The following is a 13,390-nucleotide window of genomic DNA, read 5'->3' as shown; positions in this document are numbered from 1 at the left end:
CCCCCCCTCAGTTAGTGGATAATATCAATTATTTGTATTTTTTCCTTTCAATGGAAGGTTTTCTTTTATCAGAGAGCAATGCTTCCGGTGTCCCCCCTACTTCCAGTCTTTATATAAACTATAATAACTGCTGATGACTGTGGCTTCATATTTCCTACACACATAAAAGTGACATTACTTTTTCCATCAAACTATCAATAAAATAAAAGCTAATAAGCAGATCTACACATGCATTTGATGGTCAAATGCTCAAGGGGTTCTCATTTTCCATTTATTAAATGCAACAGTGTGTAAACACTCCCAGCTTCTAATTTGGTGTCATCCAATTATCATCCCCAGTGATACCGTTTTCCTCCCAGCAGTGTGCATGAGACACTTAGGTGAGTCTCTTTCTCTTCACACGCGTTACCTTTTTGTCACTCAGCTTTTGTTTTAAGCCACTGTTTGCTCACTTAACACAGTTCATCCTGTTTGTAACCCAAACATAATGCAGAGATGATTATTTGGTAAATTGATAAATGGAACATCCTGGTGTTCTTTCATGCGTTTTGTGGGTATCTGTGTTGCTGTTCCAGGCTCTCAGCGCTCCTAGTGGCATCCATATTTTTCCACACTGCATGACAGTGTCCCGACTTCAAATGTATGTCATGTTGCAAACAACACTTTCTCTTCTTCTCCCAGCTTTATGAATCTTACATTTCATCCCTTCTACTTTTTCCTCAGTACTTTTTTTTTTTGGAGGCAGCTTCATTGGAATGAGTCAATCTTTTATGATGGGCATGCACTCATCTATAGTGGCTTGTGTAACATGAAACTTTAATTACTCATACATGACATCTAGGCCTACTTTTTTTATGATGAGGACACATCATCTACTTTGGCAGGTGGGCTAAGGGAGAGAATCGAGGTATTTCATCAGCAATGAGGGACTGCTTATTTTTATTTTATGTGTTAACAAAAAGTGTCAGGTTTGCAGTGTACGTTTTTGCAGTTGGCTATTGACGGTGATGATTAAAAAAAATGCAAGAACTGATGCTGCACTGGTGAGATGGACGCCGTTTAGTTGCTGATTCTGCACCTGCTAAATAAAAGATGAGCTGATAAACAACATGGTTCATATTGAACGCCAGTATTAGGCTTATCAGGTGCTTCTCCTATCAAATAATCTCATTTTAGATGGTATTTTATAGCAGCGTGCTTGCTCGTGTTAACATTTAGAGAAAGGGTCATTGGCTGTCTTGTTATATCAAGACTAATATGAGAAAAGTGACACAATTCTCAAATCTATTTTTTGAGTGTACACTGCAGACTACACACTATAGTAGATTTAGAACAATTTACCATTTTAAAATCTTTCATTTTTATGGGTGTTTTTTCTTTAAATCTTGAAATGCATTGAATTTTACAAGTTACAATTTAAATTCTGACAAATGAGCTGGGGATAAAATGACCGGGACATTTCCCATTATTTAAATGGATTTCTTTTTCAGTGTAGATAATCAGCAGCAACAGGCTAACTTCACTTAGTGCAAAGCCTGGAGCAGTAGTTTTATGGAGCCTAGACAGTAGCTGACAGCAAAATTATTTTCTACAGTTTGGTTTCATACCGACTAAGTGCAACATGTCTTTTAGGGGAGCTTTACAGAAAGGTGCTGGAAGGAATATTTTGTTACCTCTGAAAAGAGCCAGGGTAGCCATTTTCCACCTGTTTCCGCACTATGTGGTAAGATAAGTTAGCTGGCTGCTGGCAGGAGTTTCATATTTACTGTAAAGACATGAGAGTGCTATCAATCTTCTCATCTCACTCTCAGCAAGAAAGCAAATAGGCAAAGCATTTCCAAAAGCACGGAATTCTTTTTTTAGTGCAGCTGCATTTGGACTTTGGTATGCATTCTGTTAAATGAAAAACGTTTTAAAGAAAATAAATACATGCTTATAGTCCTCAAACAGACACATTGTGAAATATGTCTTTCTGAATTTTCTACCAGCCTAAGGTATCACATTTGTGCCTTTTCAAGCTAGAACCGTTTGCTATTGAGTTTTTATGTGTGCTTTGCTTTTCTTGTATTTGTGGAATGCTTTTTTAGCTCAGCTGCAAGCTTGAGCGGTACAATCACCGCCCTCATCAACATCTGCATCTGCACGACCGTCACCCTTGCCATTAGGCATATACTCCTCATCATCAACAAGGCCGTCATTATCCTCATCTTCATCAACCACTTGATCCTCTTCTTGACCGTTAACTCATATCTCTGCGTCAGCTGTTATCCCCCTGATTTATATGTTGCATAATTCAAAGAGATGTATAAACGTTCCAGTATTTTCAGTGCTAAAAACGAGATGTTTGTGGCTGCTGTTCACACTGTGCGCTGCGCCGGTTGCTTTTATCAGACATGAAAGCAACCTTTTGAAAATATTGATTTTAATTGTAAATATTCCACAGAAACAATCAAGCCACTTTCGTAGCATTTACGGTCATAGTCATGCTGTTGCTGTGCCCTTATTTTTCTTCACAATCTGCCAATTTGTCTTGCTGGGAAAGCTCTTAGAGACACAGGCCTGAAGAGAAAAAACTGTGTTTTTACTGCACCTTTAGATTTAAGTGTGATAAATATGAGCAGATATGGGCCTTTGGCTTGAACAACACTCAGGCAGAACAACCAATTTAAGGTATCTATCTACCTGCTGCAACACTATGTAGGCCATACATACTGGGTGCGTGTCAGCCAAGCATTAGTTTCCCCTTGTCTCAGTAGAACAGGGCCTGTAACAGATGACATTTTCACAAACCAGCAAGCCAGGTAATTAGGTAACTAACTACGTAACACTAGCTACAAGCATAAACATGGTACTCTTCACAGTACCCTCATTAAGCAAATGTAAATGTACTGTAGGCGTAGTAGGGATAAAATCCATGCACATCTGCTTGCTACACTGCTGTAACTGTAATGCCATTTGAAATGCTTTCCTCTGAGATGCAATTTGCTTGGGTTCCCACAGCAAAAAAAATGTGATTTAAATGACAAGACGGCAGGCATCTTCCAGCTTATTCGCTTACATGCAGAAAATGAGCCTGCATCACTGTCTCTGTCCAACCAAGCGGGATCAGAGCAACACCTTCATCGCACAGTTAGGTGGAGGTTGGGTCGTGGCAATGAGAGGCTCAGCTCAGGCAAGACTCACTAACATCATTAGACAGATTTTTGTCCTGACATATCTTCTGTCAACATTCAGTTCTTCTACTTATATTTCAGTTTTCAGGGAAAAAAAGAAATTACATACAAGATTGTTTCAGAAGAGAACCATTTGTCTGAAGCTTTATTTTATTAAAAAGATTCCAATTTTCTGCTCGCCACCCACTCCACTCAGTTTGAGCATACAATGACATGACTGATGTGTGTGGACGAGCAAAGAATGGCGTAGAGCACCATTTAGTCAGACGCTGTCAATCTCACACAGGTAAGCTACAGTACAAATGAGTGGGAAAATCTTTCAGTTTATTCTGATGGATGTTTTTGATATTCCTGTGATAGTTTAATCTTTTACTGTTCAGGCATTTTAGAAAAATGGCTCATGTCTGAATGGTTGTTGAGAGCAAATTCAGCCCCATGTTAAAATAATGTGAGGGTGTGCATTAGTGAGGATGTGTTTGGATATCTGTGAACTATATAATTTATTTTACCCCATTTTACTAGAGATACACCAATCCACCAGCTAGGGACCAGAATCAGATGACTGGCTGGCCAGTCAACTTCGTGTATGTCACCTTTAATGCATGTGCAACACGAATGCAGACAAATAGTTGCAGCAGACTCATAGCCCACATGCTAACATGTTACTGGCTAGAAAGCGCCCAACTGTGAGTGAAGGCACATGGGGGACCATCATGAAAAACTCCTTTACCTAATTGCACACTTAAATAACACTCACCCAGCTGAAATGGACATTTTAAAGATACTAAAAAAGCTAGCTAGCTCTGAGCTAGCTAGCTAGAGTTACCACATGCCACTAGGCTTGGTATAAGCAAAGGATCAACCCTGTTATAAGGAAAGATGATTGGAAAAGATAAGTGTTGCTGTTCTGGGGAAGTTATAAACATATTGGAAAATAATATGAGTAACTGATGTTTGTTTTGTTATCTTATAAAAATCTATTGCAACTGCTTTTGTTTTATGGGGGAAAATGTTTCAGGTAAAGGTGGGTGTACAGCAACTAATGACTTGTACCTCTTACCAGTAGCAGAGCACTTAATTTTCAGTCAGAGCAGTATGGGGGAAACTGTTTTATCATTTGTTTTATTAACAAAAAATATTGAATAATGAAAAAATATGATTTTGCTTGGTTTTGCTGGTAGCTATAGTACTCAGAAAGAAATCGGCATTGCCAAAAATCTGCAGGTCCCACTTAAAAACAATTGACATCAACCAAGACAATTGCAGTTAATGCATCTCTACATTTCACTCTTCTGAATAGTACTAGCTGTTCACACAATCACAAGGTAAGCTGTAGCCTACTAATAAATACTTATAAGTTTTGCAAACTGAAAGACTTCTTTTGCCCCCCCCCCCAAAATTGGACAGATAGACTATATTTTCAATGAAGCTATACAGGCACTGATAATAAAGGGCAGCACCATGAATTTGTATATAAAATTAATTAAATGATTGCCTTGTTGATTAACATTTTCACATGCAAAAAAATCTAATCCAATCAAAATACTGAAAGAATTCCATCAGTTTTCACCAGTGTGCTGTAGCTCATACGGGGCTAACAAAGGATAACATCTCATTGGGAGATACCAGAGGTTTCTAAAAAGCTGAACTTTAATTCAATCTGCCCAAAAATACACTGATCCAAAAGCAGTGACGATAAAATATACTGTCAGTGAGCTAACAGATACAGTGCCGATATCAAAGATCATTGAAGTCCTTACTGTGCAACTTTATGAATTCCCCCATCTTTCAGAGTGCCTCTTCAAGACTCTGGATATGCAAATACTGTTAAACACAACCCTCATGAAAGCAACCCCAGAGATCTTTATTATAAATGACGGACCTTCCCTCTCAACTCTCAAGGAAGAATTAATTTGCCGTTGAGATTCGGTCCTCTAGTAGAGCACTGTGTAGAAATGTAGGTTCTGTAACTTAGCTCCTCATAAAGATGCTTCCTAAAATATATGCACAAAAAATTTAATGAGACAGCAAAGGCCCTCCTGTGCTTCAGTGACATTACCAGGAGCCATCATTCAGCACTGTACTTGCTTGTGGAGCTACAGCATACTACTAATGATGAAAATGTTTGCCCTTGAAATCTCAGTTAATAAGCAGCTATGCTATGACATCCATGATTAGATCATCCAGTGCTGTCACATCTCATCCTGAGAATGATGCCACCAGACAAAATGGAGAGTGGGAGCAAGAAAAGATCCTATTCACTGATTCTTTCCTTCACACACAAGACACACAAGACACACACACACTCCTCTCTCCTCTTCACCAGCAATGCAACAGAACAACCTGGGTTAATCTTGGGTAACAGCTTCTTGGCCAGGATCAGAAAGCTCCACTAAAACCCAATGAATGTTGACACTGATACGGCATGGAGCCTCCTCATACAGGTAGGACGCAAGAGACAAACTCTTTTATAGAAGCAGCCGCCTCAGGCAAGGATAAGATTGATTTTGCAATGCAGCATTAGATGAGATTTCCGATGCATACTATAACAAATTAGCATGAATCTGTTCCCCATGAGAGACGCCCGAAGACACAGATTGAATTGAAATAAATGACTGTCCCAGTGTTTACCACACCATCCCCGACGCTGCAGTCCGCTGGTCATCTGAGTGTGACAGGCCTGGTTCAGACACAGCAGAGATCAGCGTGATGGATGGACAGTCAGGCAGCTGATCAATTGCCTCCACATAAATCTGTCATCCACCTTAATGTGAGATGATAAGGAAGGAGAAACGAAAGCTTGCAAGACTTTGCTCTTTTAACCCCAAGTGTTACAATGCAATTTACTATGGCTGGCCAGGTTTCCTACTCTTATTTTTCCCCATACATAAGCTTCCTTTCATCGTGAGCGCTCACATGCCTTCTAAGCCAGAGTCCTGCGGATATTAGTTTGAAAAGATTAATGCCTGTGCTGGTGAGAGTAATGTCTGGTATGAAAGAGAAAGATTCATTGAGCAATCTGAAACTAAGACAGTATAAGACCTCTGCAGCCCCGTCAGATGTCTCTGGCAACAGATCTGATCCAAGTTCAATCAAAACATTTCAGTTTGCCATACTGTAGCATCCCCCACTGACCCAAACCCCCCACCCACCCCCTTTTTTTCAGTTCCAACATTATGGGCTGACTCACTGATGAAGATAATGTGTATTACTGTACCAGACTGACAGTCAGCCAAGGTGAATGTTTGACCTTCCACATGTCATCACTGTTTTAGTGGAAGAAACAGGCTTCTGTGCACACTTATTTAAAGATGGCACTGATGTACTGTAAAAGAAGCTAACCCAGTGCTCTCATGAATAATGCATTGGATCCAGTCTGTTGTTGGACCTTTGATTTATTTTTTTCTTTGACATTCATTACTAAAGCATTTAGGAATGCAAAACCAGATATGAGGCTCGCCAAAGTAAAAGATCACACAAGTTTAGAATATATCAATATGCAGAAATGTGATGATATTCTAGGAATTACTGGCTCTTTTTAATAAATAAAGATCCACAGTTTGGGGACACTGAACTGTAAATATTTCAGAATTAGGAAAACAAAGACACCTCTAATAATATTACGGTGTGCCTGCTAAATTGCCAAACAATGGGTTAGATAGAAAATGCAGATTTGAAATGATACAGTAACTGGAGCACAGAGAGTAGTTTCTGTTCTTTGCTCCAGATTTCAGCAGGATCTTGTTGCATTGCTGTTTTCTGAGCACCGTAACTGCATAATGCACTGACAGGGTGATATTGTGTTTTATATCTCAAAGGGCACTGATTATGCTGCCTGGGCACATTTCGGTTAACAGTGCAGTTCCCTTTTCTCATGCTGTCACACGGTAGCAACGATGGACGAGCTGAAATACATTTGCAATGTATTGCAACACTCCTGAACATGCAGAAGACACCTGAATGGAGCAGAATAACAATCCTGCTTTCTTCACCTACTGGCTCATGTATTCTAAGTTTAACAGTAAATGCTTATTATAAATATCACCTTTAGGGTTTTTGATATATGCACTCCAAGAACTCATTATTCTTTATGCTATTTTCATTTGGAATTACTACGGTGCCATGCAAAGTTAAACTGTGAGATTATGAACACTTACTTCGCTTCTGTTTTCCTCTGCTATTACTGCAATACAATAGCCTCTTAATCAAGGCCAGAGGCTGATTGGAGACTGTGGTGTCAACCTTAGGAGCCCATTAATTACAAAAAAGGTTGTGTGCACTGTAGGGTGGGGGTGAGTACTGTTGTACAGGAACATCGTCTTTTATGCAGCAGAAAATGTACCAATACTCCTGAAACAAAGTGTCAAAATGTGCCGCTAGTTCCAGAGACTGTCTAGACTTCATAACTGATAACATCACAAGTTTGAGGTTTCCTCATCCTTCTCCCCGAGCTGTTATTCCACCCCCCATAAGCATTTTACATTTCGTTATTTGTTGCACAGCCAAAAAAAAAAAAAAAAACTAATTTCAGTCTCACAGCATTTCATTAATGAGAACTAACGGAAAGAAATACCTAGCAAATGTCATTCCTTCTTCATAATGGCTGCACCGTCTTGCTAAAATTTGATCTGGTGCAATTTTTTTGTCATGCACATATTTAATGAATTACAGCTGAGCTTTTCAGAAAACATTTCTGTCACGGCGCCTCCCAGTATGACAGGCCCTGGTGTACCAACCTTTGCTGATTCCTGAGTAGCATTCTGCTTACAGAAAATTACAGACCACCTTCCGCTCCATTCCACCTACTGTACCACCTGCGGTGAAAATAACGGGCAATTTCACTGTCAATTATTTCACAGATATATAACAAGACCAATCAAGCTTTCTAAATCAGTTGCCGCCACATATGAAGATTATTATTTTACTTTTCAAAATTTCAGTGTCCATATCTGGACTAATACTGTCTTACAGCCTTACAGCTACCCTTTAAAACAAGTGGCACAATGACCCAGATTGCAACTTAACCAACAGCGCTGCTGGTTTCCCAACCCTGACTATAGGACTGCTGGCTGTATGACTTGTATTGTGTGTAGGATTTCAGTTGTTTAAGTATTTTGTTTCAGTCATTTGAGCAAAGTTCATTAAATATAATGCGCAAATAATGAAATAACCCCAACTCCCCAAAGGTGTAGCGAGACAAAGATCTCAACTGTGACCTTTTTTTGTCTTCACCATCCAGGGACATAATCCCTGTTTGGCTGCGCAGCTGGCATGCAACTGAGTCACGCGTCAGCCCTGATTAGAAGCAGCAGTGGTCCGCGGGCCCCGTTCCTCTGCCAGAGCCAGAAGTGGAAAAGGCCAGGGCCACCACTTTCAGTCTGTGGATGTGACCTTGATGGGGTATGATAGAGAGGAAGCGACACGATTCGCAATGCCGCACAATATCTGTAAACTTCCACTTCCCCAGTATGCACGCTGAAGCTATTGAGCTGTGACACACGCACACACACGCACACACACGCACACACACCATGTCAACTCTGCCCTGTTGTTATTTCAAGCAGTCTCCTCCTTCACGTCACCCAGTCATCCATCTCTCTTTGCATATTGGCTGGTGCTTTAGGCATGACATCTTAATTCTAAATTTCCTTTTCATACTTAGCAGGCGCCATGCTAATGTAAAAATTCAAATAAGTGCAGCTTTAACAGATAATGGCTCAAATACATTCCAGCATTAAGCTTAATGTGAAGTAATGTGGATGCAGCTTAATACTATTAACAGCTATAAAATAATTTCTGATATTATTTTCAATTGAATTAATACCGGTTGTATTATGTGGGTAACAGCAGCTGTGACGTCAATTAAAACAAAAACAAAAACAAACTAACTCTCTGTCCAAACCCTTAAGTCTCACTGGAAGCAGCAATGGAGACAGATGTCTTGTGAGCCAGATTATAGCAACAAGAGTGGGGAAAAGATGACACCGAAGGCATAAAAAATACTAAATGATGAGCAAAATATTGCCAGTGGCATACTCTGTGTCAAAACAGAGCTGATAACTTATAAAAATAAACACAGGAAATTTGCTGCAAGCTGCACATACAAAAGATGAAAAAGGGAAATTAAAATAGAAAACAAAAAGGCAAGACTGTGACACACCCTGCTGTTGCAATGCTGCCTGGAAATATTATCATAAAAGAATACCCAACACACACACACTATATACACAAAAAGTCATGCTCTGCATTGTATAAGTCCATTGTTCAGGTTTGGAGCATTGCAAGCCTTCCTTGTTGTCAACACAGCTCTCATTTAAGAAAACCAAGTGCCTTACTAAAGAATAACATAGCATTTAAATGAGTCTGTCAGCCAAAGCAGCAGGGATTTAAGAGTGTTGATGAGAAAATGTGCAATCTGAGATGCAACACTTGTGCGCTGTCCACAACAGAGGTGCTAAAAGATTGCATGCAACGATAGTCAAGCACAGGTGGTTACTTACTTTAAGTGAAAAGCATTTTTCATGCAGCTACCTGAGTTGTAAATACCTAGATTTTAGAGAACTAAGTAACAAAATGGATTGGATTACAGGTGGAGTAGAATTTGCAAAGCAAATTGGTTTCCAGGGTGAAGGGAGGGCAGCAGCACTCCTGTGAAATGTGCAGCAGCGTAGCTCAGAATCTTGGGCACCTCCCCTCTTTTTTTTTGATAAATTAATCTAATTACTGGGGCTAATATCCAGCTGTGACCTAGACTCGTTACCATTTTAAGCGACGGCACTGAAGACACTCAAAAAGAAAGAAAAAAAGAAAGATGATGTAATTAAACTGAATTACAAGACTAAGAATCTGAACTACACCAATTTACGCAATCCAGTGAACAATAGCAGATGATTAACTAGTGTCTGTTTCTGTTCATTCACATTCATCCAAGTAATATATGCAGCGTGGTATGTTAGTGGTGATGATTTGCTGTCAATTGTGTAAAGGGGAGGAAAAAATAAATACATTTTTGAAAACAAGCTCCAAATTGAACCACAGCACCTCATCAGCGGCCAACGCTTCTTAATTGGTGCTACATAACCTGCTGCGTGGAAGCTGCAGATTCCTGTGAGAGCATAAATAGGCCTAGTGGGCTACAGGTTTGAGCAACTACTCTCATCACACAAATATATATATCAAAAACATATCAATAATCATAATTTCCAGTGCACAACTTTCTCAGGTTTTAAAGATAATATTAAAGTGAAGCTGCCGAGGATGCAAAGGATGTGACAACTGTTTTACTCCACCGTTCCCTCCCTCTCTCTCTCCCTCTCTGTGTCTGCCTGTCTCTCCTTCGCCTATCTTTAAACTGGCCAGTCCTCTGGCACAGAACATGAAATCCCTCTCAATAATAAATAGGCTACCTCGAGCATTTCGGAGACAAGGGCCCTGCGTGCTTCATGACTCAAAGACCACCTTAACTTCACTTTTTTATATAAAAAATTAATACCTAGCCATCCCGGCATGTGGCATCTGACGAAATCAAACAATGGCTTGTGCGTGTGCGTGTGTGTTGTGCAGCCTGTATTCAAAGGAAAAGCCCCCGCTGTATGTGCTGTAGCCTAACCACAGGGCATGTCTGCCGGCACGCAATTAAGCGACCTCAACCGCAACCGTGTTGAATTTGGAAACCATACCTCTCCTCCACCCTCCCTCAACTGACTGTAAACACGGATACAAAAAAGCAAAGCGTTAGAGAGAGAGGGGAAAAGGCGGCTTGGTTTTTAAATGTGATTATCTCTCGTTGCTTTAAGTGAAATCTCCAAAAGAAACCTCAGGAGAAGTGTCCATAATTGGTGAGCAGCAGCAGCAGCCTATCCCCCCCCCCCACACACAAGAATTGAAATACAAACAATTCCGGACCACTGACATTGAAAAATAAAATAAAATAATAAAAATAAAAACACACAGACACTGATACAGCGCGGCTTATCTTGTAGCTTTCTACTGCAGCACGCTTTAAAGCCAATTATCGCCGTCCATAAGGTCGTTTCTGTGTAGGAGGTGTGCGGTGTCATTTAGCCTACCTGTGCATCATCCAGCGATCCGACACATGGATACAGGGAGGGTTTGATTATTCCAGCCAGGCAAAAGAGAGGGAGAGAGAAGAGAGGAGGAGGAAGAGGAGGAGGGGGGAAAGGGGGAAAAAATCCTAAATTGAGCAGAGATGAATGCGGCAGATGAATAAGCGACCTTTGTCTTCAGAAAGGATATTCTTATCTTCAAATGTTGCTGTGTCGATGGAGGCAGGCGGCCAGGGAAGCCCAGAGCTTCTCTGTACAAACAAAAATGCTTTCTCTCCTCCGCCGCACCGAGGGCAGCAGCAGCAGCGGCAGCAGAGCCGTCATTCCCCCGACACTTGATGGTAATAGTTTGGTAGGTAGCTTATATGGGTTGAGGGCGCGGTCAGCTGCTGTTGACCAATCCCGCTTCCCATCAAACTATAACAGCAGCGTTGCCATGGAGGATTAAAGGGCGTTTAACCACAGAAATGTAACCTGCAATATTTAAGCAGGTAAACTGGAATTTCCATCACAAGTATCATATTAAGTGGGATATCTCAACATAGGAGTGCCATCCTATTTTTAAGGAGGCGGTTCAAATGTTCAACCAGATCCTGCTTTAGGTCTCTTCGTGTTGCCAGAGTGTCCTTGAGCAAGACAGATGATCGGATTGTGGTCACCCCCCCACACACACACACACATACATCACCACTAAAACTAGTCCCCCTGCTCCATTCTAGGGTCCACAGCTCCATGTGTGCCTTAATGAGCAGCTTACTCATCCAGTTGCCATCTTTGTTTGACATCATGTAACAAAACACACCGTGGTGTCATTCCTACATTAGCAGCCTCCCTCCACGTTCACCCCCCCAACTATTTAAAGCACGGAAACTTCCATGGCTCTGAGGAAAAGTTTTTTGTTTTTGTTTTTTATTAAAAAAAAAGACTGTCCAACGTTAACAGTGACACCAGTGTGCAGGCTAGGGTGTAATATTTCAAGCTGCTATCATCCCTGTAAGTGAGTGAGTATGGATGTGAGCTTTATTTACACTGTAATTCTTAGTTCTGCTCAAATCACATTAAATTAATGGCAGGAAAGAGAAGAAAGAGCGGAAAAAGTTAAAAAAAATAGTTTTAACTTTTGAAGTTGATTTTTGTGTAAAATGATATGAAAAAGGTAGTAGAGTACATTTAATGCACAAAAGCAAGTCAGCTTGCTTTATATAAGGAACACACACACAGACACACACAAGCAGACAACACAGAGATAAACTGCAAAGACTTCACACAGGGTTATATAAGTCTTCTGGTGGAGAAAATCAAAATTTAACCTCATTATGTTGGAGTGAGCCGTATATTTTCTGGATGATACTTCAAGCTCCTTTGTTTAATCATGCTGCTTTCCCATGCTGGAATTGGATTCAGAGAAACTGAGGACATTTGGATTTGTGCAGGAAGAAAAAAGTGAGGTCACGTATCAGTTTTCTATAACTGCTGATTCTGTATTCACTATCCTACATCAGGTGTATGCAGCATGCTGTGAAGTGTAGAATATTTGACTTATTGGTGATGGTTGACTCACCCATTTAAAACTCTAAAAGCCTGTTAAGGTGAGCCAGTATGGGACTAAGCCTTCCTTGTGAGACAGATAAAATCAAAGCAATCTTGAATCTGAGGATGACAAATGAATAATGAATGTGCTGAAATGTTTTTACCTGGGAAACAATTCAGTCCAACTGAGTAAAATCGGGGTTGAATATTTTTACGGTCACATTTGCTGCTAAAATCAACAATATAGCAACGTTCATGATTTAACACATTCAGCAGTGCATACATACATATATATAGCCATGTTATGTCCTTATTATTCACTAGCTTGTACACCTTTAGCAGCAAGAACTTTGAGAACTTGAGATAATGGTTTTTTGTATGAGTTTATCAGTCTCTCACATCATTGTGGAGGGATTTTGGCCCACTTTTCTTTACAGCATTGCTTTATTGCATTGAGGTTTGCAGGGTTTTCTTTATGAACAGCTCTCCCGAGGACCAGAGCATGTTAGTCGGGTAGAGGTCTGGACTTTGACTCTGCCATTTCGACACCTTGATTCTTTTCTTTTTCAGACATTCTGTTGTAGATTTGCAGCCGTGGGATCGATTGCACAGATGGATACT

At 40.4% G+C, this 13,390-nt stretch overlaps 1 protein-coding gene across 4 annotated transcripts in view; it reads right to left on the bottom strand.

The window, feature by feature from the left end:
• LOC146379054 (neurexin-2-like) overlaps positions 1-11,596 on the bottom strand; it is a 126,519-nt gene extending 114,923 nt beyond the window's left edge. For 2 of the 4 annotated variants that reach the window (XM_084942324.1, XM_084942325.1), the window contains exon 1: positions 11,243-11,596. The gene's annotated coding sequence lies outside the window, so the exon portion shown is untranslated. The remainder of the gene's footprint in view (positions 1-11,242) is intronic. The other 2 variants (XM_084942327.1, XM_084942326.1) reach the window with 1 other exon arrangement.
• Between the last annotated feature and the right edge of the window lie 1,794 nt (positions 11,597-13,390).

The sequence above is a fragment of the Perissodus microlepis genome, chromosome 10 (genome assembly GCF_051167445.1).
Source record: "Perissodus microlepis isolate ML-2025 ecotype Zambia chromosome 10, ASM5116744v1, whole genome shotgun sequence".
Lineage (NCBI taxonomy): Eukaryota > Metazoa > Chordata > Actinopteri > Cichliformes > Cichlidae > Perissodus > Perissodus microlepis.
The sequence above is the reverse complement of the archived record's forward strand: the minus strand, read 5'-3'. Positions and strand labels throughout refer to the sequence as shown.